Source organism: Miniopterus natalensis, chromosome X (genome assembly GCF_054644295.1).
Source record: "Miniopterus natalensis isolate mMinNat1 chromosome X, mMinNat1.hap1, whole genome shotgun sequence".
In the NCBI taxonomy this organism is placed as follows: domain Eukaryota; kingdom Metazoa; phylum Chordata; class Mammalia; order Chiroptera; family Miniopteridae; genus Miniopterus; species Miniopterus natalensis.
The window spans coordinates 65706876-65712229 of record NC_142103.1 but is presented as its reverse complement, the minus strand read 5'-3'; positions in this window follow the sequence as shown (position 1 = coordinate 65712229).

The window sequence follows — 5354 nt, the reverse complement described above, 5'->3', positions numbered from 1 at the left end:
ATATTATTTTTGAATTTTTATATAGTATTCATATATCAATAACATAATTAATTAACTAATAATAGACATAATAATATTTTGTACTTAATGGAAATTGGTAGACACTTAAGTTATTCTCAATTTGAGTCTATTATGAGTAACACCTTTATACACATTTTTAAAAAATATATCTTTATTGATTTCACAGAGAGGAAGGGAGAGGGAGAGAGAGAGAAACATCAATGGTGAGAGAATCATTGATCGGCTGCCTCCTGCATGCCTGCTACTGGGGACGGAGCCTGGAACCCGGGCACGTGTCTTGACCGGGAATCAAACCTCAATCTCCTGGATCTTAGGTCGATGCTCAACCGCTGAGCCACACTGGACCTGGCTATACACAAATTTTTGAACTTATCTCTAATGTAGCTTAGAATGTGTGCCAATGAAAGTAGAATTCCTGGGCCAAAGTCTATGAAATGTTTTAAGGTTCTTTATACATACTGCCAATTGCCTTCTAGTAGTGCAGGTGAAAGCCCTTCTCACATGTCTGCCACAACTGGGAGTTAGCACTGAAAAAAAAGCTTCCCATTTGATAGACAATAATCATAGTACTTTTTAATTTGTGGATTTTACTACTAATAAGGTTCTCATGTTTATTGGCTTTTTGTATTTTTTCATTGTCAATTGTCTCTTTATGTCTGTTGCTTATGTTTCTAGTAAGTGAGTTCATCTTTTCCTTACTGAATTGTCTGAATATTGATATATATGTGTTGCAAATATTGTTCTAAGTCTATCATTTGCCTTTTAACTTTCTTTTTGGTGATTTTCTTTACTTGTAGTCCTTTTTATAATCAAGTTTATCACATTTTCTTTATGATTTCTTCCTTTGTTTTCACACTGAAAATATTTTCTTTGTCTCCAAATTACATTATTATTTATCTTCATTTCCTCTTCCTTTTATTATTTTTTTTGTACATATAACACTTTGCTTTTTTATTTTTTAAATTAAAAGTGTATTTCATGCTTATTCCAAACAGATTCTATGGGATTTTTTTGTTTGTTTTTATGGACATCTGTCAAAATATCATTGCAATATGCCACACAAGGGAACAGACCTCCGATAAACTAATCAATTACTTTTAATTTGTTTTAATTTAATTTTATATAGAGTTTTCTCAAAGAGACCTTACTAAACATATTATTCTGCAACTGGATTTTTTAACTCAACATCTTAAGTCTAGCCTTTCAGGTTTATACATACATAAGTATCTCATTTTTTTTAATGGTCACACATCAAACTCTTTAAACAATCAGAATTTGTTTAAGAGTATCCTGGGAAGTCTATCTTTAATAAGAGAATTTTATACCAAATAGTTAACCAATTATTCCAGGGCCATTTATGGAATAAGTAATTTTTTCCATATCAGAAATGACACCCTTGCTGGCCGGGCCTGGCTCAGTGGTTGAGCATCGACCTAGGATCCAAGAGATCTTAGTTCGATTCCTGGTCAGGGCACATGCCCCGGTTGCAGACTTGATCCCCAGTCCAGGGCTTGCAGGAGGCAGCCGATCAATGACAACTCTCTCATCATTGATGTTTCTCTCTCTCTCTCCCCCTCCCTTTATCTCTCTGAAATCAATAAAGATATATTTAAAAAAACAATAACAAATGACACCCTTAATGCATAATAAATTCTTAAATACTGGGGCTGTTTCTAGACTTTTTATTTTGTTCCATTAATCTATGTCTATCTCTTACACTGATGCTTCACTTGCTTTTGGTTTATTTTTTACAATACCTTTGATTTTCTAGTAGCACAAATAGTAGAGGGAAGGAGAGAAGAGGAGGAAAATGAAATCTTCACCTTAGGCACAACCCAGTGAACCTCTGACTATGCCAGAGATTTAGTAATATCAGCTCAGCTATTTTTAACTGCAGGATTTTGTTTGTTTGTTGTTTTGTTTGGATTGGTGTTTTGGGTTTGTTTTGATTCAATGGACTTCCTGGTAGAACTTAAAGGCAAAAATCTATGCTTACTCAGTCTCCAAATGTCAGCTCTGTCAGGATCAAGACATGCTGACTGGCTACCCATGGTGCTGTGCAGGTAGAGACCAGATATACTCAGTTTGGTTGCACTGCCAAGGCCTTAAGCTGACTCCTGGAAAGTAGTGACTCTTCTTGCATGAGCAAGAATTAACTACAGCAACCACTGAGTTTTACTCTATTAGGGAAAGGTGGTGGTGGGGGCGGTAATCCCTGGACACTTGCTCATGTGCAACGCTCAGCACATAACATGTTCAAGAAGGCACCAGTGGAGTTTTCAAGAACTTCAGATCAAAGAAGCCTAAACTAGATTTTGTAAAATCCAGGGAATTTCACTTCCCACAAATTCAAATCAGGGCTGTCCTCTTCTCAATGCACTAAATCCATATCATGCTTCCCAGGCTCCCCATCATTATTAGTTTATAAAGGTTCATTGATATTCAATTAAGTAATTCTAATGTCCTCAATGTAGCTAGAGACAGCACTTTATAGAAGAATAAATACATCCACCTTCTGGAGATAGCTGAGGAAGCCAAATAGTTAAGATAAATTTACAAATCAATCCAGCTGTGGAATGAAGTCAGCATTGTTCCCCAGTCACAATGTGAAGAGGAAAAGGAGGAATCCAAGTGCTCGCTTGTCCTTTATTCCCTCACCTCAAGTGAGCCACAGCCTTTATTAAAAGGAGAGAAAATCCATAAATGCTCCCATTCCCTGCTAAGTATGCACTATCACTTAGAAGCAGTTATTAATAAGGAATGTTTAATGCCCTCGCAAAAGGTGGTACTAATTCACATAAATATTGTATCACTTCATAAAGGAGTTTTGTTTTAGTGGTTGAAAAATTGGATAGTAATTCAATTGTCAAATTAAACTTCAACATAATGAGGTTCAGTTTTCTAATGATTCCATTATCTAGCAAGGATTCAATTCAATTCAACAAACATATAATGAGTCACTACTATGCTAAGGCCCTGCTCAAAGTACCAGAATATGAAGAAGCACTTTGATAAGGCACAAACAGCAACTTTTAATGATCGTGAATTCATAGACTATGAAAGCTGGAAGGGACAGTCCCTAAGCTTACTGAGCCAAATCCTACCTAAATACTTTCACAAGCTCTGCCACTAGAAGCTTGCCAAGACAGTTTTGAAGAACTCAGAGGCTCCCCTGGTTTCTCCCCTGGTTTCTTCTTTTCTAAGCTAAGCTGAAGCTCTTCCACACTTGGCAGGAGCTCAGATGGTGAATAAAGAAAAATTGAATTTATTTAAGGAAAAGGGGATGGGAGATGGAGATATCCAAAGAGAAGGGCTACACAGCGCTGAGTCCAAGGGTATTGGGTCCATGATGGCAACCAAAATATACTTGGGACAGTGAAACAAGGAAGAGCATAGAAGACGTAACAGCAGAACCTAGCTGGGCTGCTTTGGCTAACTGAGAAGCTAGAGAGAGAAGGGGGCCATGGAGACAGATTCAGGGAGTAAGCCCGGGATGAGCTGCTACTACCCATTGCCCCCTGGTTGCAAGTCTCATGGGGTCCCTGCAGAGGGAGGAAGGGAGAAAGAGATTCTGTTGACTTGCTGCCTTAGTGGGGAGCATGTGCTGGTCCCATGTCCTGATCATATTTAATCTCTTTCAAGTGGATATCTTAAGGGAGGTTTCAGGGGAGTCTGTCAATAGAATATTCATCAGCTTTCCAGGTGTTCTCTTTCAAGTCTCCACTGACTGGTGAGTGCCAGGGCAGGGGGCCATTAATCAATGTAGCTGGTCATGAGACAGCCACTGCATCACTTGACTGTTTTTGCTGCTTTTGTGGGCCTGGAGCTGAAGTACAACCGAGGCTTAGATGTTATCTTTTTTTCTTAATATGTCTTTATTGATTTCAGAGAGAGGAAGGGAGAGGGAAAGAGATAGAAACATCAGTGATGAGACAGTCATTAATTGGCTGGCTCCTGCATCCCTCCTATTGAGGACCAAGCCTGAAAGCTGGGCATATTCCCTGACTGGGAATTGAACCGTGATCTGGATCATAGGTTGATGCTCAACTGCTGCAACAGACCAGCAGGGCTAGATGTTATCTTAAGAAGGAAACACTCAGGGGGTCTAAAATGCATTACCAGCGATATGCTAGTGGAAGATAAGTTACCCTGGGGGCAAGGTTCTTGTTTTCCCAGTTTTGCCTCTTGTTAAGCATCCAGGGCTTTCTGCCCTGGGGAGTCTCTGTACCTGAGTTTTCTGTACCTGTCCTCTGCTTATGTCTAACGCTTTCCCTCTCATCTTCTAAATTCCTCTAGGCTGGTCTAATAATCAAATTAACAGATACAGATTAACAAGAGAAAATTGTCAATGTAAGAAACATTCAAACCTGTGAAGAATTTTTGTGAGTTTATTTGATCCAAACTATCGATGAATGCCAGGAAGCAGAATCTCAACCGATTGAGATAATGCTCCAGAAAAATGTCAGTTTGCACTTTGTTTTATATATTACAATCAAAGAGGAGATGTAAGTGCATTACATGAAATCCATTGGTGATAGATTAGGGAGGCAGAAGAAAGCAAAGTGGGGAAACCTCTGGGATTGGATAAAAAGTAGAATAGTAGACACACACTTCTTTTACTTAGGTGAGTGCAGGATAGTTAACAGTGAACAATTAACTCAATAACAATGAAGACATTTGTGGTCTCTGCAGAGTGGTACCTGTATTCTAGGGGTTCAGAAAAAGGAAAATTACTTTGACATTCCAATGATATGTTATCATAGATGCCCAAAGGACAATAGATAGGCTCGGCTAAGGTAAATATTGACCTTTGTCAGGGAAGATACAGGCCTAAGACATAACTACACACCATAAACTGCTTTTAGTTAAAAAAATTTAAATTCAGACTGTCCTTTTTGGTTACTTTAGGTTTCTGAGTTTGCAAGGCCACCATGTAGGCCTTCCCTGAGCTAGTCAGGTTAGCATGTGACCCCTTTTTGTCCACAAAATCACAGTTTTAATACATGCATATGGAGAATTCACATAGGCATAAAAATTTCAAAGACAGTGGGGCAACATTGGGTATATAAGACATTTTGGACAAAGAAGAAAATGGGAGAAATGGGGTATTAGATTTTAGAAGTGAGGATAGCTGATTTACAAATAGTTGAGGAGGAGCAGAACATACATGACAGGAAAATTCTTGCTAGGTAACTCAAAAACAATGGGACACAGATTATCTAGCTAACAGGCACCTGCTTGAAGCCACCTTATTTACCATATTTAATTAAAATTAGGCTAAAGCAAACATCCTACATTCTTCTTCCTGAATCAGGTTTCTCTGCCTGAATCTC